Source organism: Poecilia reticulata, linkage group LG9 (genome assembly GCF_000633615.1).
Source record: "Poecilia reticulata strain Guanapo linkage group LG9, Guppy_female_1.0+MT, whole genome shotgun sequence".
NCBI lineage: Eukaryota > Metazoa > Chordata > Actinopteri > Cyprinodontiformes > Poeciliidae > Poecilia > Poecilia reticulata.
Window position 1 is genome coordinate 28,197,055 of NC_024339.1, and position 25,113 is coordinate 28,222,167.

Consider the following 25,113-nt stretch of genomic DNA (forward strand, 5'->3'; position numbering starts at 1 on the left):
TTGTTTGGCTCTTTTTTTTTTCCTCTTTCTCCGTTTTCTGCTGGAGTTAAAGCCACAGTAGAGCGCTGGGAATTCTGTTTGGGTGTGTTTGTGATAAGTACAGAGAAAATAAGCAAAAGCATTCACACAGTTTCAATTTGAAGAAAATATATTTTTCTAAATTTACAATCAAACTACAAAATGTTTTATTTGGGACAGACCAATGAAATATGATGTGAAGTTGGGATTCATGGTTTTCTTTCTTCCCTCCTTTTTTTTAAAAATGAAACTTAAAATATGTGGTTGCATGCAGTAAGCCAAGTGAGTCAATACTTTGTAGGACTTTAACTGGGATTCCAGCTACGGGGTGCAGGTGTTTTTGGATGTGTCTCTACCAAATCTGGACTTTGACTAGGCCCCTCTAACACCTGAAACTGATCAAAATCATTTCACTGTGGCTCAGCCAGTAGCTTCAGGATTCTCTTCCACCCACCTTGCTATCAGCTCTCGCTACCTTTCCTGTTGCTGCAGAAGAAAAGCATCCCCACCGCATGCTGCTGCCACCAACACGGTGTGCACATTCAGGGAGCCGTGAAGTGTTATTTTCCACCACATGACGTTTCAAATGTTTGCCAAACTATTCACGTTTTTTTCTCATTAGACCCAAGCAACCTCTTCCACATGTTTACTGAATCATCCCACGTGGCCCGAGGCAAAAACAACAAATTAGACTTCTTATGTATTTCTTCCAACCATAAATTTGTTTGTGCCACTATTCCATAAAAGCCAGATTTCTTGAAAAACTATGCGCCACTGGCAGAGAAGTGGTGGACTTCGGCAGGTTCTATTTAAAAATTGTGTGATTTCTAAAAGCTGTATGTTGCAATGAATTTTATTTTGGGTATCAGAGTAAAGAAAATGCATGACACAGTTCAGCTTTTTCTTTTATTTGGAAACTAAATGAAAACCATGTCTCCCTTCACGCCACATATATGGACTACCTCGTATTTATCCACATATAATTCAAAGACTTTCTATAGCTCCAGACACAACATCCATTTGTACACAATTGAGTGTGACAGGGTGTAGTTGTAAAAGTCAAACATCTGGCAGCAGAAACAGAATGGTCCTTCAAAAAGGCAAACATTCGACAGATTTGTCATTCAATCATTTATTTATAAAGCTGAGAAACACACATAAACTTGTCACAAACTGCATGCAGCTTGTGTCAGATTATTTCTTTCCATAAGAGAATAAAGTGTTTTGGAACATTTAGCAGAGAGAAACCTAAAACAGATGCCGTCTCTGAGATCTAAAGCCCCCATCAATAAGTCTCTTTTTTATGTCTGTTTGGACTCCCGAGAGAAAAATAATTAGGTTCCGTGCAGACGTGTAATTCAAAAATATTTTTATATTTGAGGCTCGATCAGACAATAATCCAAGTAAGTTGTTAAATCTGACTTTGGTCCAGTTTAGCACCAGCCACAAAGACTTAAAGAACTCGACTCAACTCAGTATTCACGATCCAAACCACAAAATCCTCCAAGGAAAAAGGCAAACTGAGCACTTCTGAGATAAAAGCCGTAGATGTGACTATTCTGAGAGTCAACTGTGTCTGCAAAGCATGGGAAAAAGGAAGAAATAAAGACTTTGTAGGGAAGCTGTCATCTTTAGAAGCCTTTTGGTGTTTTCGTGTGTGTTTATGCAAGTGGAGCTGCAGCCCCGGCTGCCACTTGACCATATCCTGAGTGAGTAGGCAGTCATTCCACTCACAGCCTCCAAAAGTGACACCAAGGCTAATTTGCCATTAGCATCTAAGAGGCCTTTTCATTAGTCTTTCTGAGCCTCTCTACTAGAACCACTACGAAGCGAGAAAGGAGCGGGGGGGATTAAACAAAATGAGACATGACATTGAATTTATAGAGACCAGTAATTAATTTTGCTTCCGTCTGAGCCGCACGCAGACTACAAATCACTCTCCGGACCCCTCTGCCCACGTCCCCTCACTTGCAACGCAACTTCACTAAAAATGACGAGGACAGAGATTAAATTCAAAGCATTAACCTTTGTTCTAACATTGTTATTATATGATGGGGGACCGCAGGCCCGGGTACCTGCTCGATATTAATTGCATTTTGAAACGGTGGAGTTTGGGCACGACACGCCGGTGAGAACTGAGCGCTCCCGCAAAACATTTTGCCCAAGGGAAAAGAAGACATTTAAAAGCACTTCTCTCGTTGATTAGATTTACCCTACAATATGCCCTGCCCTCCTGTCATTCCCTTAAGGGCTCCGATGGAAGCGACTAGGAGAAGAAGTAGAGAAAAAAGATGGATAAAACGAGGCTTTCCTTCCATCAAAAAAGTAGCATCAGCTACTAGCATCGTTGTACCCCAAAATTTGGTAGATTAAGTATTAAAATAAAGTAAAACCAAGCACAAATAAATGAAAAAAAAGCAAACATGGTCAGAAATGACAACATTAATGTTCCCGAGGGCCTTATAAGGGATTTTTTTGTCATTTATCTCCTGCTTCCTTTAAATGACATCATGTGACTAAAGAATAAAAAGCACACTATACCCTTAGCCATATAATCCAATAAGTCAATTTGACAGAGAGGATTCATCTAAAAAAAAAATTTACATCACAGAGGCTTAATGCTAATGAAATGCACTCATACCACAGGGAGAAGCTCAAGTGAAACTGATAAATTTAAGTTCAAGCCTCAAAGGGACAGTTCAGAATTTATTAGGCCAGGTTCTGTTAAAAACATTACAGAGGGTCAATATCTTACCCGCAGCACATAACTCTCATAGCACCTTCATTTAACGTAAATCCAGATTATGGCAGAGTGCGATAGCACAGACGAGTTCGCCGCTTTTGGCCGTGAGGCTCTACCAGTGAAGTGAGAACAAGATTTTACTCCTACACATGTTTTTTTTTTTTTTTTCCGCAATTCATGCTTAACAGGATCTTCTCTAAAAACACAGCAGCGTCCGCTCAGAGCCGCTGCTTGAGTAATTACTGCAGCGTCTAGCTCTGAGCTGTACACAGAGACAAACTGGGTGAAAGGGATTGATAAACAGGAGGCAAAAAAAGAGCGAGCACGGAACGGATCAACTTTGCCTCGTCAACATACAGCGGAGATGAAACTTAAATGACATAAATGACTGCTTAATCTTTCAGCCACAAACAGGAAGCCCCCATTGGTACTTCTCACACAACACACGCGTGCCTCTGTATCTGCTGCAACATGACATCCACAAAACAAGACTTTTCATCATGTATTCTGCCTAAATTTCAATATGGACTAAAACCTTCCTGTATCTTTCCTTTTTTATTTATTTATTAATTTTTTAATGCAGAAAAGTGCTGATGTCACAGAAGAGTGGATCCAGCAGGAAGACTTGTCATTCTTACCCGTGGGTAAATTCGCAGAGGACTAACACGCATGTGCGTGTGCACATGTGTGTTAATATGAGTGTGCGTGTGTGTAGGTGTGTGTGTGCGTGCGTGTGCGTGTGTGTGTATATAAGAAGCTACAAAATACTTAAGAATGAGTGAGGATAAAAGCTTTTCTTCTGACTTGAACATTTTAATATTTCATGAATGCTTGTTTGATGTAGTTTTAAATATTCATGTTTTTATGCTTTGGAGGAAGAGGGGAAATGATGCAAAAAAAAATTTCCCTAATATACTGTGATGCACACTGCGGGGAACCAACGCTCACGTGTACACACACACACACAAAACAGCTCACGCGCACTTCTGCATGCGCTTTGTTTCTCACTAACAAGACACTTACAATGAAGCATGGACAAATTTCTTCCAGTGACAGCTCTGTTGTTCACAATAAGGCTCACAGTTGGCGCAGCTGAACAGAAAGTTGACAAGATTAAGATTGCGAGTTTGGCACAACACCAGCTGTTTCGGGCTCTTTCTTTGTATTAGCAGATTAATGTCTCAGCATTTGTCCTTGCCCCTTCCTTAGGCTCCTCTTCAGCACTCCGTAACCCCACGGGCGTCCTTGGCCCCAGGGAACATGTCTGTGTTTGCACTTGTCTGTCCCCGTTCAAGCTTTGGGCCTAACAGGCTTAAAGGAAGGAATTCAATATCTCGACTAGTGATGTTGTTACTTTAAATGGCTGAGAAAAACACGAGCAGGACAGGAGTACGGCTTAGTTTAATGCGAGTGAGATTTACTGTTTGTAGGACGTTATTCTACTCTCTTAAACAAGGATGACTTTTGTTTCTCCCACTGAAAACTTTCCGAACCAAAGGCAACTACAAAAAGATATATATATGTATATATTTCTGCTGGTTGTACTATTGGATGTACAGTTCCAGTGAGACGTTTTTATATCAACAGGAATACAAATCCATTCAATAAATTTGAATGTTATTAAAAAGCCCATTTAGTTTAGAAGCTATATCACGAAGTGAAACGCACGACAGATTAATTACACACAGATGGATGTTTGAAAGCCTTTAGTTTTGTTAATTATGACGATTCTTCATTTACAACTAATGAAAACACAACATTTAAAATAAGAATATTTCCTCAGATAAATAAAAAAAATGTTTTTAAAAACAAAAATGTGGGCTTAGTGGGAAGTACATATCTTTAATACATGCTTAAAGACTGTGATTTTCAAAAACAATTTTTTAATCTGAAACAAAACTCATTGGGATGTGTATGCCAATTTATTGATTAATAAATATTATGGCATTTAGGTATTTTAAAAGTTTATTTGAATCATTTTGCTTCCAAGGTGGATTGATGAAACATCAAGATTAACGTCCCCATGGGCTGAGAGGACACCAACCCGAAAAGAAATGAACATTTTCATGCACGACTAACATTTTCAGTCCTTCACATTAACAAGCTGAGTGTTTCTAGAGAAAAGCTTAATGATCAAATGAGACAACTGTATGGCTATTTGGCCACAACTACAAGAAAATATGTATGGAGGATCAAAGCTAAGGCTTGCATGCTTAAGAAAAACCGTGAAGCACAGTGGTGGTAGCATCATGATGTGAGGCTATTTATTGCTGGTGGTGTTGGTGGGGGTCAAAAATGAATACGAAGGACTCCCTCAAAATTTATCAACAACACATGTGGTGGAAAGTTGGACATAGATGTGGATTTCAATAGAACAATGATCTCAAAACACACATCAAAACAGTATCCATTATCCATTATTTAGCAAGAATCGTAGCAGAAGCTTATTGTATGAAATATGTGCTTGTAAATTGCTAAAAGTCATGTAACAGAGCATAAAAGTAAATATAAATAAACAAAGTAATAGGAAGGCTAAAAAATCTTTAAAGCCCAACAACAAAATTACTTTCATTGTGCTGATGATTTCTTTAATTCTGACCATAACTGCACCTCAACCTAAAACCTGGAGAAGTTAGATTTTAGCAATTGGAAAGATGTCTTACACAACCGTAGGAGAGAAAATGTTCCCCCCTGCTGGTGATGACTGTCATTTAACTGTTTCAAAGGTAAAATCCTGTCAGATCCAGTTGTTCAGCCTGTTTCCCTTTGATCTCTAACTCTTTTTTTTTGTCAAAGAACGAACTCCCGAACCAGTTTATGAATACTGATTATCACAGACAAGGTTTCTAAATTCACAATATATTCAGGCCTTCATCCATGCTTCTCTAAAAAAAAATCCCTAATACCTTTCACACAAAGGCGTCTGTTCCTTTGTAGCCTACAGCTTTGTGCCACTTGCTGTGTGCCCTGATCGGTGATCAGCAATAATAAAGATACACTTGAATGTAGAAATCAATGCAAGCCTTGTAACCTTGTCTGAGAGCGTGCCACACCCTTCGCTGCTGTGGCGTTCAGGGCACACCAGCTGCAGAAGGTTTCTGATCGCCAACAGGGCAAGTGGTTCTCAAACACTGCTTTTGAGCAGAGCCCCTACCGCCAACAAAAAAGAACCCAAATCAGTGGATCAAATAGGGACAGCAGGCTGCAAATACACTGCGCACACACAAAAATACAAACTGAAGATGGGTATGTCGATATCCCCCACTGAAAACCACCTATTGGTCTCCAACAAACAAGTACTTGAAATCAGCTTTGGACTCAGGCTGGAATGTCAGGATAATATTAGAACCAACGGCACCAAGAGATTGTTGCATTTTCCCTTCCGTTTCCTTTCTCCTTTACTGCATCTCCTTTACATCTTAATCTAAAACTGTTCAGGTTTTCAGTATTGGTTTAAAACATTTGATTCATGCTTTATCGAGTTTAACCAGTTTTTTTCTCAGAACCGTCTCAGTTCTTAATGGAACAGCAGCATCAGACGGTCATCACCTGCAAAATCAATTATGCAAACCCCCTGTTCACTACGACCAAAAGGTTCTTTTGAATCAAAATCTGGTGACTGTGGAGGCCATTAAAGTACAATGGGCTCATTATCATGCTCTAGAAACCAGCTTGAGGTTATCCTGCCTCAAGTAGTATGCTGAATAAGGACATAGCGATCAACAACACTATGCACATTTACCGTGTAAATTAGACCCACAGCAGTGGTCTGAACTGTTGATACATCTATGCATCTAGATGTATAGATGCATAGATGCATCTAGATGTATAGATGCATAGGGGCAGAGATTGGTGATTTTGTACCAATCTCTGCCCCTACCATTTTATTGTAGCTGAAATGGTTCTGATGAGCTGTTTATTTTTGAGCTATTGTTGCCTCTAAATCATCTCAAAACGCTCTGGCAATTCCCCTCTGACCCCAGACATCAGAAAGGCAATTCTGTCCATAGAAACACAGCTGATTAGATATTGCCTCTTTTGCAGGCCATTCTATGTACTGGAAATTGTGGCAGATCAGCAGCTTTTGAAATAATAATCATCTTCATCAAGAACCAAGACAGGTTGAAAGTCCCTAAGTGCCTCTTTCTTCTCCATTCTGTTTGAACTTTTACTAGTTGTCTTCACCATGTCTAGATGCCTGAATGATGGCTTAGATATTCATGTTTTCCAGTAATTGCACAAGTGCATCTGAAGAACTGGGCAATGAGTATACTTGCAATTATAGTCAAAAGCTGACTCACAGGATTTACCAAAGATCAGCTGCTTAATTTAGCAATCACAGATAGCTGTTGGTCATGGTAAATTAGCTTGAAGATCTACTGCCAAAAGAGAAATGGAATACAGACCGATTTAGACACGCAGCTATACAAAAAACATATTAAACCTCTATTTAATATCAAATTTCTATGCATCTCAACACAACTCCTTAGATATAGCTCTTTGTTTTCCAGTAGGAAAGTGGTCTGAGATCTATCCCGGCCTGTAACGTACTGACCTAAGGCACTACAATTGCTGCCTTGGGTCAAACATAGACCTTTAACCCCTAAGGTCACACAGAGAAGCATGATACAGCTGCCTGTCTATTACTATCTACCCAATCTAATAAGACTGAACCCTAAACCAGAGAACAGCACTGACCCGCATCGATCAAGTGTGTCCGTCGGAGTGTGTGTGTTGCATCTTTCAGAAAGAAAAAAAAAAAAAAACATTGACAAACCAGTTTTTCCTCCCACTGAGTGAGCCTTTTCTTTATTAATACAGCCAGTCAATGAAAAATGCTGCTTTTTCCTCAGCATTTTGTTCCTAACCAAAAAGCTGACTGCACTGGCTTCGGCAGAAGAGCCTTACTTAACCTCAATATTTGTTAGTGCTGTAACCCAAATCAAAGGTGCATGTTAAATACCTGTGCAAGTCAAACTGAGGTCCCTCACAATCTACATTCAGATAGTGGTAGTAAAATATTTATGATCCATTGATGTATCTCTCTCCTAATGGGCGCTGCAGACTCTGTTGACTGCTGTTCCATCCAAAGCCCTTAATGAGGCCATTACATTAGATGGCTTTAATGAGAGCAAATTAATTATTCTTTGTGGAGCTGGCAATTGAAGGCTAAATGTTTCATTATTTAGTGAGTGGCAGCAATGAAATCTAGGTAAACTCCAGGTGGCCTGGAAGAGATTTCAGTGGGAGAGTCTCTCAAGACTGCGAGGAATCGATTAGCCGGCTCACATCAAACTGGCAGGCAGCGCAGGACTTTAGATTGGAAAAGGTCATAGTCCGGTATGTGGAATCAATGCTGACCACTCTGTATTCACAGTGTCTCACATTATCTGACTGGAGGATGGTTTAATGTTTACTAAAAACAATTACCAAAAGACAAAGAGAACCTTCAACAAAAGGAAAAAAAAAAGGTCAGGGCTTGCAACGCACATCTGTTGTGGCAGTAAAAGTGAAGCACAAGGGAAAAAGCTAATATTGTTCATTCATCAGCAGCAGATGAAACGGCACAATGGCGGCAAGCCGTGGCATCATGCAGTGACATGCTGTCACAATGCGCTGTTTGGCAGAAGAAATTCAATTTTCTTTCTGCTCCATGCATGTCCGCCATAACAGACCATTTTCACAAAGGAAACAGACCAATGGAAAGTGATAAACCAGCGAATAAAATTCCAAAACGCCTGCAGCTCATTCCCAGCACGTTAATCCCAATGTTGGAAAAGTCATGTCACACTGTCGCCGTGATTTATAGCTCGATTTGTCACATGGATGCGGCTTGCATACTTGCATTCCTATTAACATCTTAAAGAGCCTTTAGATGAGTGGCTGAGAGGTTCGGGGTGCTAAACAGATTTCCATGCCCCTCTCGACTAGATCCTTGGCTTCACTCAGCACACGATCCCTGCAGCCACAAGGGCTGACTCTCAATTAAAGTAGGCATTAATTACTTAAAGGAGCTTTAATCAATCAAGGGCAGATGGTGAACCTGAACAAGGGAGCAAAAACCAGGCTGCAGGAGGGCCTTCGAAACCACCCAGACTGAAAGGTGGCCATAAAGATCTTTAATGTAAAAACCATAGGATGTATTCTATTGTTTTTACATTAACCATAGAATACCATAGAATAACCATTAATCGTGTCAAAATCTCTAATCTTCAATAATTATTTTAAAACGCCATCCAAATCCTTTTGTTTGATCAGCTTGCAAATTTAGACACTTTGCCCATTCTTCCTCGCGAAACAGCTAAATCTATTGAATGTATTCAGAGCGTCTGTGAACTAACATTATCAAGTTTACCACAGATTTTTGGATCTCCTCTGTTCCATTCGTGTAGGTTATTCCAGTTGTTATTCCAGTTGCTACAAGTGTCTGAGCTCCTAGCCTTACTTTGTTCGCTTTATGGATCACCATTAAATATTCATTTTTGCACTACAACCTGGGTCCACTGCGAGATTCATCAACTCTGACCAGCTTCCCTGTCCCTGATGGGAAAAAAAAAAAAAAAAAAACATTCACATGCCATGATGCTGTCAGCTGTCACCACCATGTTCACTGCAAGACTTTCGTCACACAATGTTTTGCATTCAGGTCAAAAAGTTTCATTTTGGTCTCATCTAACCAAAGCTGCAGCGACATTTGTGTACTTATTAACCAACATGGTTTTTGGTCATCTATAAAAACAGGTGGTTATTGCTTTCTTTTTAAAAATAAAAGACTTCCTTTGTGCCACAAAGGCCAGATTTGTAAAATAACTAATAGGTTTCCCAATGACAGATGTCTCCCTAGTTGATATCTACATTTTAAGGAATACTATTGTTGTCCAGATTTTCGGTTTAGGTGTCTGGGAAGAGCTGGGCAAAGAAAATGCAAAGAGCTCCAAAATGAGCTCTTTGCATTTTCCATTTATGCCTTTCACATGAGGCCTTCAGAGAACAATTGCATTTATATTGTGATTAAAGTACACACATATGAATTCTGTTCACTAATTGTGTTGCTTCTGAAGGCAATGGGTTGCATTTGATTTTATCCAGGGACTGCCAGAGTGAAGGGTCAATGATATAAATACCAGTGGCAATTTACTGATTCAAATATGTAGGGAAAAAAAAGAAATATTGAAAGCCATGTATATTTTTTATTTCACTTCACAATTACGCAATACCTTCCATTGGTCTGTCACATAAAATACCAACAAAATACAAAGAAGTTTGTGGCTGTTACATGACAAAATGTGAAGTTCCAGAGGTAAAAATAATTTGGTTTAGCTTTGCAGGGACAGAAAGGGAGACTACCTGGACCAGGTTCTGCACTCAGTTGGCCGAAGGACCATGTCATCCATCTCTATTTGTACTCCCTTAATTGTCTCTGACAGTGAACTCAAGCATGGCTGAAAGAAAATGTTCCTCTGTTAAACACTGGCTAAGAAACAAATGCTCAATATAAGACCCAATCGCCATGACAGCTCCAGCTGACTCTGTCCTACCAACTCTTCAAAGCGTCACACTCATGTATTCACTTTGCAGCAGGAGGCGTACGTTTTACATCACATTGCAATATCCACAATATTTTTGGTCTGGAAAGTAAATAAAGATCTTCAGATTTCTGCGGCTGTTGCTTTTGTTGTTTGTCACTGAAGATGCCAAAGCGAGAAACAAAGTCCACCAAGTCGTTACGCTCTCCGAGTGTGACACGCAGTAGGCAAGGCACTTTGCCAGAGTCAGCACTTCATTAGAGCCCTCTGGCTTGAGTGGAAAGTTGCCTCTTCAAACAAGAGTCAGCAGCAGGCTGCCCGACAGCATGGCTTCTCCAGAGGAGCCCTGCAGCACTTCAAACGAGTTGCAGTCAGCCATCGAGGTCTAATGAAAGCGTAGCATGGGCTCCGCCTGCTTTTGATTCCACTGTATTCATGATAGAATAAAGGCAGGCTTAATCATTGATAAGGCACCGAGAGGCTGGGCAGAGAGCAGGGCAAGGAAAGACTATGGTAATGTGGTCCAGAGGGTGAGACAAAAACATCAAGTAGGTGGACAGAAGGCAAGGAGAGAGCGCCAGGGGGAGAAAAAGGTTAGCACATGAAGGAGGCACAGGGAGGCCTCTTGTTATTCCTTCCTCGTCAACTGTACACGTCTTCCTCCATCCCAGCTATCAGAGCTCTTTATTGTGAATGACCTATTTCTCCTTCCCTTCTTTCCAGAACAGCATCTGTATACTGGTGCTGTTGTGGCTGCAGCTCCCACAGCTCTGCCATCATGCTTGTGCACACACAGAGATCTCCCCAGTGATTATCAGATAAATGCACTTTAATTCACAACACATGCAGCTGAGGTTTATATATAGACTCGCTAATTCCCCTCTGGCCACAATGCAATATGAACTCCATGCTGTACCAATTTAAGTGTGTGATGAGTCCCGCGCGGACAGGCTCCGCTACTTATCATATATATGACGAAGCTGGGCCAAAGAAAAAAAACACCAGAAGCTGACAAATGTAGGATTATGAGAGGAGCAGTTTGGCTTTATCAATGATTAATGACGAGACGAGCTTCCTGTGGAGAGTTATTGGTCAATCTCAGATGCAGTTGAGTTGAACAGTGTTTCCAAGAGATGCACAGAGAAATGACAGGCCCTGAAAAAGACCGGCTGGGCAGAAAGTTTTTCTTTTTTGTTTCTTGATCACTTAATGCACCATGATGAAACTCCATCATGTCACAACAACAACAAGGCTACTCTGCAGCGTCGATGTTGTTACTGAAGGAATCACGAATTACAGGTATGGATTTTCAGTGTCAGTATAAGTTGCTTCAAAAACAGACAGGTGAAGCACAACCAGTGTAAGAAGTTTTTTAAGGAAGCCATCTTTTTACCGAGTCATGTCAACTATTCATTCAGGCTTCTATAGTAAAGGTTATTTTATATTTGTACACGTTTGATACATTTATACCCAACATTTTCAGGAACAAAACGGTTCCGTTGACCACACGTTTTCAAATCTTACATGCAAGATTCCCCTGTTCGCCGATTTCTCTGTGGACCAAACTCCAATTACTTGCAGAAATCTATCTAATCACAGTTTTTTGAAGAGCACATATAAGGTATTCTAAAGAAAATGCAGCTTGGGAAACTGATGAGCGCAATGCTAGTTGACACGGTATCAGCTTGCGTTTGCACAGCTCTACCATATTTTTTCTTTGGCAGCTATTGGCTGCTCCACCAACAGGGGTTGCAACAAGACTGCTTTTGTTGTGCTCATTAACGCACATCAAGGTATGTTTGGTGTTTGAACTCAAAGGAGTCAGTTATATGCATTTTTAGTGTTTGTGGAGTTTAGCTATTCATGGGTGGCTGTGGTCCCCTACCGTCGGGGCCCAATATATGATAGAAACCTTTATAGATATGGTTAGCGAGTTCTAGGGAAAACACACAGAGATCGCTGCTTCCCCCGCGGCCCCTCCTAGGTGGCACCACCAAGAAAATCTGCAACAAACTTTGGGTTTGTGCGTCTTTAGTCATTTCACAGCAGACACGCACACAAAGAAAAAAAGGAAAATGTTCAGTTCTCCACATCGCAGCTAATGCACATTTTTATCAACGAGTACTCTTTCATTTGGACTGAAATCCTGACAGCCAGCTCCCATAGGAGGACTAATTGGAGTAGCTCTACAGAAAAGGAGCTATCTGCCTCTGATAACACGCACTGCCCTACAACACATCTGCACGGTCTTTGTGTTTGCTCATTAAAACGGCAAGTTCTCTCAGCGTACATTGGCCATCACTGTGCATCATTAATTGTGCCCACCTGCTTATAACGATCACTACATTTTTTTTTCCCCCCCTAGCTTTGATCTCTGTCTCCATGGATACTCAATGGCATGTCCAGAGATAAGATCAACTGAGCAGGTCGCCTTACCTACCTGCAGACAGTTCATATATGATGATCTAAAACTCCTCTGGCAAATGCTCTCGATGTTAAGCGTAATCTCCCGCCCGATATCACACATGTGAAAACACGCACACACGCACACGCACACACACACACACACACACACACACACACACACACACACACACACAGTAAGCCAAAATAAAAACACTTGCTCGAAGCTATGAGTCATACTGTGGATGCCAACAATCAATGGGGCTCGCCGCACCCAGCTGGCTGTAGCAGCGGAATGTATTAATTTTCTCATTTGGAAACAAATATAAACTGCAAATAGATTAATGGTGTTTGATCAACTTGGCGGAGCAATGCCAATTAGTATGCATGGATGGGGAGAGGCAGGATGTTTCATTTTATGTGCTGTTCTAAAAGCTTTCGGCAGCTACTATAAATGGTTAGGTTAAAATGAGATGACATGACTACCCGCCTTACTGCTTTTTCTCTCTCTCGTTTTTTTTTTTTCCATAGGCATAGTTCCAAAGACGGAGAAGAGGAAGGGGTTTATGGAGGGGTAACAGTGGGAAAAAATACGGAAGGGGAAAAACAGAGCTAACTGAGACCTTAGTTTGCTTGGGACCATGAAGAGGGCGAGGGGTGGGGGGGAGGAAAGCTGCCCTCCTTTTCATACAACACTGAGTTTGGGCAATTACTAGTGACAGCAGTTTGCACCACGACAGGGAAAAGATTGATCCGGACAAGCAAGACTCTGTTTGCTTTGTTAAAAGTAATTAATCACTGCGGCCACAGAGGACTGCCGCCTTGAGTGCTACAACAATTCTACCGAGTGAGTCAGCATGACCGTGTGTGCGCATACGCATGTCCCGGCATACATTTCTGGACACAGGTCAGGAGAAGTCAGAGATGAAGAATGGGGCAGGATGGTGGAGAAAACTTAAGGAAAAGGAACACTGGCAGAAGGAGGAGGAAGGAGGGAGGAAAGAGATGAACATTAACATGGCGACCATTCATCCTTATGCATGCACTCATGAGAACCAGTAACGCCATCTATCATAAGAGCCCTATATATACTTACTGAGAACAGAAAGGGGAATCGTGGCTTAGGGAGGTAAAGTCGGGAGAAAATACAGATGGGTCCTTATCATCACGTTATCTAGCTCTGGCTTTAAAAGGAAAATTACACATTTATATCTATGTGCAGCTGAAAAAAACAGATTTTTTACACTCATGTCTGGCTTTAGTGACACCACCAAATTAGTTACTTAGGGACAAAGTTCATGTTTGGGTGCGTCCATCACAAACCCTCGATCTCAGTCTCATGAAAGTTTATAAGCAGAGAAGAACAGGTATTTGCGAGCAAAGTGACCTATAAACATGACCCAGATATATTGGTTCTGTCAGGAGAAATGGGCCAAACTATTGTGAGAAGCTTCTGGAAGGACATCCAAGCATTTGATCTGAGACATATAGGGACCACATACCAGAGCATCAGTTAAAAAATATGAAAAGATGCTTTGTATCGGACGTTAGCTTAAAGATACTGAATCTACAGACAAATCTGGCCGCTTTTAATACCTGCAGCCATCTTCCTGCTACATGTGATTACAGAGACAGATAAGTCGCAGATAAGATTTGTTACATTATACCTGCTGGACAGCTGTCAGAACAAACCGAACATGATTTATCTCCTTTTAACTGTGTACATCACTGAAGCATGTCGCAAAACAACAACAGCAACACAAAAGAAGGCGAAGTTAAAGTCTTGTAAGTCCCTATAGGTAACATGAACTGCCCTGAAGCTGTCGGTGCTGTGAACCACGGTCCCACCTCCCCACCCTCCACACTGCAATGATAACAGCAGCAGGAGCCCAGAGCCACAAAGACACAACTCTGATCAATAACACGGCAAACACACAACACTCAGGACCACAGGGGGTGGGAGAGATCTCGCTGCATCTCAGGGGTCTTGAGGGAATGGGTGTCACCGGGCGACGGGAGAATTAGATGTGAAAACGTGAGGGTAGCTGAGGAGAAAAGATGAAGGGGTGGGGCAGGAGAAAACAGGGGGGGTGTTCTTTAGAGTCATATTTCTATCCACAAGAGAGAGGGAGAGAGGGATTGAGTTAGAAGGGCAGCAGCTGCAGCGCTGAATGGCCATGCGCAGAGAAAGCTCTCATTGAAGTGTTGGCTGTGCAGCCGCGGGCTTGGGCTCTAATAGAAACAGAAACCAGGGACCCTTCAGTGTCAGTGCCATGACTGAGCTGAATACTAAATCCCTCCTCTCTTGTGCTAATGATCACCCCGAGCATGGAGCAACACTCGTTTGCAAATGAACATCAGGAAACCTGCAATTTCAAATTAGCATGTTGTCCGCGCCCGCTGATCTACACTCGCAGCCTTGCCGTGCGAAACCTGGAGGACACCCATTTGGTCAGTAAAGACACAAACTCAGCATTTCCTCACACTAACAATTAGCCCAAGTAGCCTAAGCAGCAGTGGGCGGTGTTATTTGAAATGGGCGTGGCGTGATAAATCCCAAAAAAACAAGAAGGGGAGAAAGCAAAGCAACCCCACCATCCTACCTCGTTTTTCCATATGGCTGAGGTGGGGGAATTAGCAGGTTAGCCCTGAAGCCATGGCCCCAGTTGGTGTAGCCACTGCTAACATCATCATTTAGAGCCAGAAGCCCCCTGTGAGAAACTCGAACCATAACTTACGCTCAAGAGCACCCTCTGGGCTTCCAACTAATATTCAGGAGACCGTTTCACAATTTATCATCAGATGGCTCTGTGTGAATTTTATTTAACAATAACGTTCATTTGAGAGCATGATACTCACTGGTTGGCTTCACTCAGCCCATAACTAGATGGCACTTCACTTTTCTGTAAAATATGTTTCTTTCTGCACATCCTTGCGCAAAAAAAAAAAAAAAAGAAAAAAATGTTGCCACAGCACATATTTTCTAAACTGTTTTCCAACACCGATTCCCTTGAATCATTTATCAAGTTGTGGCATTAAGATAACATCCTGCTCTTACTCATCTCCTGGTGCTCCTCTATGAATAAACTTCCTAATATCAGCCAGAGATGGCTCATTATGTTGACCTATCACGTTAGGCTTCTTTTAAAGTGTTTTTTCTCTTGGGTAAAAAAGGGAAAGAAAAAAAAAGTCCACTGCTCCTGCTTTCAATGCTACTAGATTAAGCATCCTGTTTTAACCCTCTTTCAGCTGCTTTTTTTCCCCCCAGAGCTTGCAGAGATGAAGAGAGCTTTGGAGTGTTCAGAGAGAATTTCATTCAACCTGTCGTGCTTCATGTTGCCCCAAGGGTATTTCCCCCCCGTCCCCTCCCCGTCAGGGGTCTGAAAGCTAAACAACCTCGAGAAGAGGGCCAGGGAGCCCACTCATCTACTGTACAAACATGGTAAGCACAAGCAGGATGGAGCAGCTGGCTGTTTACACGGCTAAGCAAACATGTAGATCACTGCTGATAATGACTCACCGAATCTCATGGACTAAAAATGACTTATTTTTAGAATCGGAGTTAAAATCGCGACACCGAACTGTGTGACTCGCGGTGCCTGTTTTAAAGTTGTTTCTTCAGGATTCCCACTTTTAACTTGAGATTGCAGATTTATGCAGGGTTCTTGGGAATGTATTTGGGTAAGTTTCTAAACCAGTGAAGCTATGCATTTTAAAACTGGAGAAAAAAAAAAGGACAAGACAGGAAGAAAAATGGACGGCCACACAGATGAATAGTGAAAGGAATGGATGAACAAGCAGATGGAGGGCCAGATATAACTTTTTAATGTTGTATTAGGGAATAAAACCTGGACACAAATACATTTTCCGTATTCCAGACTTTTCCACATTGGCTATATACCCTAATATTACAAGTTCAGTTTAATCTTAGATTATTCATGCTTCTGGCAGATATAGATATGAAATTAGTTTTATTCAACTAAGAACTTTGTTTCTGATAGAAAATCAAAAGAAGCGGTTAGTTTTTGTAACTGTTTCATAAAAGGTAGAAATAAAGAACTAGCAAATTATACATTTTACATATGCCTAAATTATTACTGGAAAAAATGTGTTGGCTTTACAGCAATCAAACTCTTCTTGAGTAATCTTTTGCATCTTTCCACTGATATTCTGATGATCTATGTGGATCTTTGAGGTTGAAAGGCCTCTCTGCCATCACCCTAATCTTCAGTTCTCTCTGCAGATCAGATTCAAGTTAAGACAGCCAGGGGTATGAATATATTTGAGCTTATCTGTAAGACATGGTTATAAGTGCTGGACTTAAACACCAAATATAAAGCCCACCCTGAAGCTATGTTAAAAAGCAATAGCTATTTTAATGCAAACCCAAAAAAGATGTGATATCATAACTGTGTAACTGGTGTGAACCTTTGTGCTTTTTTTTTTCTCCACACATGCTTTGATACGTGGCCGTTTTTCTGCCCAATTATGTGATGCGCCTCAATCACCAAGCCGTCTTATTAAACCGGTTGCCGGGAGAAACCAGAGTAATTACTCAGTCTCTCACAACGCCTTTTATACTTTGGACCAAATCTGATGTGCTGCTCCAAATGTCACACACCTCAGCTGACAATTAAACAACATTCTTCCCTCTGTAGTTGCTTTAATGGGCTCGCCATAGTAAAAAAAAAAAAAAAAAGGAATAGATGCAAGGCACGGACAGTTCAAATTGAAAAAAAAAACACAGACTATAAACCTTGGAACATAATTTATATATTCATCTACAGGTATTTACCAGCTGCTCAGGTCAGATAAACCATGAATGTCGTGCCTAATGAATTGTATGAGGTGTAATGAAAACAAGCGGCAGACTCATGCTACTTCCACTTACACAGCAGGCTACTCTCTGACTTACATAAGCTACACCACGTTTGTTGTGGTGTGAGAGGATTTTGTATTGTTCTAAATGCCTTTAATCATAGGTTTCAGTCAATTGGTGGCTCAGGGGGAAAAAAATACAGAAACACCAGAGATGACAATATGTCAGGAAACAAAACACACTGACAGGAAAATATGACATCATATAACAAAGCACTTTTCACAAGTGAGCAATGTTTTCCGTATCACACACACAAAATTAACAAAAGCGTCTTGTGAAGAAAACGATTTAAACCTAGTTTGTAGTGCTTGCTAGTCAGAAGATGCCATAGTTTGGAAGGCAGTCAGTTTCAATTGAAACTTTGCCCTTTCAAGAGACAAAAGCTGCATATTGTAGATAAAAAATGTAAATGCTGTATTGATGTTGTATTGGGAAACTATGTTGTGGTTCCACGTTATACATGTAGAAGGACTATAGTGGGAAGTCAGAGATCCACAGCTAAACTCAAGCTCTGATTCAATATGACTGCTGGACATAAGACGCACTGAAACTTGGGTCCAATAAACGCTCATTGTTTGCATAAAACCAGAGATGTACATTGTACTTTCCAATCTTTGTTTGATAAACATTTTTCATTCGTTTTTGCATTCATGGAATTGGGAGAAAAATCGGCATTTTGGTTTGTATTGTAAAAACAGAATACATTTTTTTATGGATACGCAAGGAAAAATTATCTAATTATTACCTTTATACATTGAGTGGCTCTAATGTCAAAAAGTCAACATAGATTCCTTTCATGTTTCCACAAATACAGTAAATGTTTGACAAATCTAAAACAGATTTTAAAGAAATTTTGCTCAATGGAGAAATATGAGGTTCAGGTGTGGAAGAATAAATATTTCAGCCTACGTAAAGCTGTGAAATATCCCTTTAGTATTCTCCTTTAACAAACTAATCTTTCACATGTTGCCTTCCAATTTTATGTAACGTTAATTGATTGCTGCAAATATCTTGTCTGCCATAACTGGTGGCTAACAGTTAGCCTAACTGCACTAAGAAAATGTATCTTGTTTGTCCGTCACTGTTCCGGTTTTCCACTGAGCACCCAAATGCTTCACTTGACGTTTTGCTTCGATTTTATCAACATAACTTTGGTCAATGCAGAAAGTATTTCCTTCCTCATAGTATGATTCTCAAACACAGATTCAGAGAGTCAAATTTAAACTCATGTCTCTATGGCTGGGGACCATAATGATACCTTACCCTCAACTCACCAAACAAAGTTGAACGTTGACGTCAGCTGGTTATAACTTCACGAGTCAGACTTTAATTTGTGATGGGTTTTGTCACCATGAGATCTTGTGGCACAAGGCCATGAGCCCTAGTAGTTAGGAGCACAGTAAATTATCCACTGGGTTTCCAACTTTTAACTAGAATGCACTCAACAACTTGACTACATCATTATTCCCACATGCAAAGTTCTGGTTCTAAGACAAATTGAATGCAGAGTTAAACTTTACGTTGCCTGTTTGCACCTGTTGTTCAACAACACAACAATCTGCCAACAACAAATCAAAAAATAAGGCCAAAGAGCAGCCATAAAGTATGACACCTCTTTTCTGTCAATTGGCTCATCCGTTGACATCAAGTCATATCCCGTCTCTATCAGGGCAGCTCACCCTCGTGTCACTTTGCAATGCATGAAGTCCAATTAATAGAGCACTTTCTATGCAAACATGTCACAGTGGCAGCTGCCTTACTCTCTCCTTCTTCCTGAGAACAGCTACAACGAGCGCTCAGTGTTTATGTCACTTCTTAATTGCATTTTCCCCCCTGGTAGAGGTATGGCTTTGTGCAGACGCCCCGAGGAAGAAAAAGAAGGTCAGGCTGCCAATTTGGAGCTGGCAGGTCGAAAGAAGCGGTGGCACTTAGCTTCACATGAGAAGAGGGTGAGGGGATGGGGGGGTACTCATCTATGGAAACCAGGACAAACAAAAGAGGTAAGTGAAGGGGAAAGGAAGATGAATGCCCCCAGAGCTGTCTAGAGTTCCTGGGAGGGTGAAGGCTTACAGAGACAACCCTTGAAGCACTGCTACCTGTGACTGAACAGGAACAAAGTTAACCAGGTGGGGGGTGTACAGGAACTGTAAGGCCTGACAACACCAGCAATTCTCAAAAACACCAAATGAAATGGTTGTCAAAATAATCATTTGGCAGTTCGACAACTTTTTCCTGGTTGTTAACAAGTATATACACAATGCTTTTATTGCACTGTCATCATTAAAAAAAAAGTTTTTAAAGTATGTATAGAATCAAGAGATTTATTTTCTTGATCGTCCCTGACTGAGAATTGGCCGGTCGGGGTCTCCGTCTTTTCATGTCACTGAATGCATCATTCTGGGAACAACACTCTTCAGAGGGGGAGTTGTTGCTGAGGGACAATGATAACAGATTTCAGGATCAGTAAGGTGTTGGAAATTAGGTCAGAAGAAGCACAATGAGGTTTGTTTACAGGGAAACCGTATGTATTTTCTATGACATGTCGACAGATTTATACTTCATGAAGCCTGTAAGAGAGTAAGACTTAAAAAAAAACAGTAGAAAGGCTAAACGGAGTACAGCAAAGCTGCTCTGTTTTATCCTTTCAGCTTTTAACCTTAGTTAGTCATAAAACATGCAGGATCTGGTTCTGGTCAATGTGAAGGTACAGATTCAAATTTCCTGGAAAAGATGCAGTGTTATTCAGAAAGAGGAGTGTTCACCACACATGTGAAAGTTAAGCTCCAGCATTAAGCTTCCGAGACAGACAAACTGAGGAAGAAAGGTTTTAGTCCTAGTAAAAACCTCTAGGACTATTTATTTGTCATAGCAAATAGTGCTAGAATCGCCGTGGACCTTTAAACAGTAAAGAAAAATGTGAGAACACAAAATCCATTTAAAAAATCCCAAAAAGTTTAATTTATAGGTAAGCATCAAATGGCCTTAATGCAGTGTCTGAACAGTTGCTGACTGACAAAAAAATAATTCAGGGAACCTTGGATTTTTAATTTTCCTCCGTTTCTGAATAATATTACGTGTTCGTTTTAAAGTACGAGGGAGAATGAAAGGATAAACCACAAAGCTAGTTCAGAGGGAGACGGCTCAGAACGACACACGGAATAAGATTAGCACCGGCAGTCTATCACTCTGCGCTCTCTCTGAGCCAAACTAAAATCAATACCTGAAAAATATTTTTATTTATTTACTTACATTCTATACAAGAAGTAAATTATTTGCTTGTGACATCAAATCCGTTCCAGCAGCAGCGCGGTCTGAAACATGAAAAGGAAACCAGCACGTATCTCTTGGACCAGGCTTCTCTGACAGGCAGCATAAGCTCCGCGGATCCCCCGCTTTGCATTCCAGCCTGTCTGGGTCATACTGTCGGTTTGTCTCTGACATTTGTTGTCTGTCCGTCCCAATCCGGGGTGTCACTGAACCAAGTCAGGAGGATGTGGCAGTTCTGGTCAGGAGTTCATCATGGGTCAACAGCTGGGTTCCTCCCATGGGGACACCAGCTTTGTTTATAGAGAGGGATCTTCTTTTTTTTTTGCATGCAGTCACCCATGAAGGTCTGGTCATATTAATGCAGAATATATCTAATACACAGCAAGAGTTGGTTGACTAATTGCAATGGTGTAAAGCTGCTATATTGTGCTTAAGAAAATATGTAAGAGTGAAAAAAAAAACCCAAAAAAACTCATGCATCAGAGACGCATCCTGTGCACAAGTGTTGACCTCTCTGACCTGGACACTATAACCCTTCAACAAAAACACACACACACACACACACGCACACACACAGGCTCAATTTTACAACAGCAGATGCTGGAACCCGGTTTCTGCAGCTGCCTCTGCCTGTCAGTCATAAAGAAACATGCAGTGAAACCAGACAAACACGAGTAAGTGCTTTGCAACACACTTGTCTATTACAGAGGTGCATTCATCACCGCCTCCAGGCAAAACCGCGCACAGAAGGAATCATTGCAAGTGCTACAATATAACCATAATCTTCTTGAAGAACAACTGATGGAGAGTTATCCTCAAAAACGGCGGAGTCCCATATTCTCCCGTTTGCTGACGACGCAAGCTGCCTTCGTGACCTAGCAGACAGCCATCCCCGGGAATCAGCCTAAGCACTTGGCTTTCAACGGGACTCATAACTGGAGGATCCTTTGAACATCACACCACTTGCTGCAAACGGAGCGTCAGGGCCATCCCCAGGGGTCCCCCAAGCCTGCCCTCATGCTCATGTTTTTCAATGCACAACCACTGATATAAATGAGAATTCGAATAGGAAACAGCTGAAGCAGTAAATGGAGTCTTACACCCCAGATGACCCACAAAGACATCTGAGCCAATTTCTCCCCATATTTGTTTGTTAATACAAATGAATACGTATCTTTTCCTGCCTCTCTCGTCTCCCACGCAGCATCTCATTCCCTATTATAGGGAGAGAATCCCTTTCAAACGTGCTCAATTTGACGACACTGACTCTTTTTGGTCTCCGGGGAGCAATTACAGCTGCCCTGTCAAACACTTCAATGTTCTGAAGGACCAGTTCACTGCCTCAGGGACCCTCTCATGTCTCCTGAAGCCGAGTTTCAACCCCTGTGAAAGTTTGTTCACGCTAGGCCCTTGAACTTACGCAAGCAGTCGAAAACCAGACCGGGATGTGAATGAAAATAGTTTCCAGGTAAACACTAGGCTCCACATCTATACCTCAGCCTATTAACCCCTTCCTCGACCTCAAACCCTCCAACTCCTTTTAAAGACAACAGCCATAGTGAACTCCCTGGTGACTGGATCCCTATTTGTGGAGGGGATTCTCTCTCAACAGTGACCTCTTGGTCTTAAAAGACCTTCCACACAAAGCTGAGCGTCCTTCAAAGCATCCCCCCCTCTTAATGAGTTTGGCATCATCTGGTTGGTTTCCAGCATTAAAGGCTTCCTCTAGATTTATGAATGGGTTGTGTTAAAAGGCCATAAGCAGTTGCTATCTCACATGCAGACCCATATTTCTTATTGGACCATTATCTTGTCTGAATCCAAACCCACTCAAAGTCTCTAGTCAAACCAGACTTTAACTAGAGATGTTTGCAACTAAGCCCCCACCCCCCCCTCCCGAAAAGACCAAATCAATTCTTAAGTTTCTACTGACATTTATATCAGATACATTCTGTCTACCTCACCTTAAACACTGATTGTGGGACATAACCCTAAACTAATTCATGTTCATTGATTTTATATCTTTCTTCCAGGTGTACAATTTCCCATGCAAAAGACATGTTTATCAACTCCAATAAATTTATAAATACATTAAAAAGAACTACCTACAACATCAACCAATTGCTAAAACTTATTCTACACTATTTTATAATCCTAAGTTTTATTCTGTTTGATTCATCTTTGCAGACAGAGCTTGGAATCACGCCACACCCACCTTGTGAATGTTCAAGTTGCAAGATGGAAAACGGCATGACTTTCTATTTCTACCATGAGCAATACATGCTGATAAAGAATCATTTACCCCTGTTTCGTACAAAAGAGGAACATCTTCACTATGTTTAACAGCATTTTATGTACCACTAGTTAAACCAGGATGTGCTAAAAGTTTAGTAAAGTGGAAACTCTGACTGCATCCAGACAGCCATGTTGGATACCAAACCTGGGATTGCTCTGTCAGCTCCACGGCCAGGATCCTGGCCTTCACACGGAGAGTCCTTGTTTGTTTTTCCAATTTGGAACTTGTAAAATCAAACTCTCACAAGACGAAGAGAGGAGTTACCTACTTCAAGTAAACAATTAACTGTTTATAGTCACTTAGCAGAACTTCAGTTCAAAAACCCCGAACTAAGCCTCTTAATTAAATCACCTTGTAAAGTCCAACTGGCACAGCAACAGAGGGTTCACACTTCGCTCAGCCCACACACCTGGCCCCAGAAGAAGGCGAGAGGTGAGGACTCTAAAACGTCCCGGCTCTATGCTAATGATAATGTAAGCACTTGGCATGCTTCAAGACCTCCACCACCGGCCAATTAGATACACCCCAGATGGGATTGCGATCTCGCACTCAATGCATGGATGTCACAACAACACTGCTTATCAGCTGCATCTCGTTATGTTTCACCTGCCTTGCATAGGCGCCAAGAGTGACAGCGTACCTGATAGCACATAGCTCCTGTTACACCATCTTTGCAGCGGTGTATTTTCCCACCCGCTTTGCAGCACTGCAGCAATGGTGCTAATTATAAAGGCTGAGGAAAGACCACGGCGGGTAATGTAAATGTCAGATGCTTGAAGGAGAGACTCTGGGCTCTCCTCAGGATTGCTTTGAATCTTGCTTCAGTGATCAAAAGCACGCACAGAGAGAGGAGCACAGAGCCAGGCCCCAGTTATAATCACCTAAATAATTCAAGATTATTTCATGCAGAGAGCAAGAACATTGAAGATCACTGCCACGTACAATAATTACATTTAGTTCCTTTTCAGTAGCTTTTAAGGCTTCACACCCTTAATTTTGAGCCCTCGTATCCATACGTCAAGCTTCAAGTAGAAAATAAAGTCGGGCAAAGATCTGCTGACAAAAATTAGCTTGGAATTTACAACACGCAGAAGAAAATAAGGACGCTCTCTGGGGTTATTAATCTCTCCTTCTTTTGCTTTATGAATTAATAAACCTGCCTTATTAATGTGTCACAACAAGCCAAATTCAGTTTCTGTAATGGCCTAATCATCTTTTAATTGCACACCTACCTGAAATGCATCTTGGCTCGACTGAGCGGCTCTGCGCCTCAACACAAAACTATCCGCCACACGCTGATGAGAGACGCTGGCCTCGCCAGGATGGAGACCCTATGTCTGTCTTCCATTTCTATTTTCGGGGATTATCTAGCAGAATATACGGGCCAAGAGTAGATTTATAAAGTGTCCGTGTGGGGGGTGAGTAAATGTATCGTCTTGTGCTGTGTATTTCAATCAGATTGAGCGGGTGCAAGCGCAGCACATTATTCTCCCCCCTGCTCTGCATAGCGCTGCGCTAGGCTATGTCCTCCTGCTGTATTAGTGTGATGTATGACCCAAACGCAGTGCTGCACCACACTGCACACACTCCTAACGTACAGCTCCAAACGCCCTCTGCGGCTTTTTTTTTTTATTCCACCTGTCAAGCTGTTATTCATCCCTGCGTCTCTCGTCTCTCTCAGTTCCTCCCTGCTCTCACGTTTTGCTTATATTTTCATCCAGCTTTACATCTCTGTTCTTTACTGTATCCATCACTTCGCTTTGTCTTCGTGAGCGCCTCTGTAGCTTTGTTTGCCTCAAAAAGAAAGAAAATATCATTGCGACGGTGTGGGTGTCACAGATGCAACACCATGCACAGATAGCGCCTTGCGGTACTTGTTCATCTAAAGCAGGGGTGTCAAACTCCAGTCCTCAAGGGCCGCTGTCCTGTAGTGTTTAGATGTGCCACAGGTACAAAACACTTGAATGAAATGACTTAATTA

General features: G+C 41.5%; 1 protein-coding gene across 3 annotated transcripts in view; it reads right to left on the bottom strand.

The window, feature by feature from the left end:
- The window catches only part of LOC103470552 (tetratricopeptide repeat protein 28), a 229,247-nt gene that overhangs the window by 92,213 nt on the left and 111,921 nt on the right, over positions 1–25,113 (bottom strand). The window lies entirely within an intron of this gene.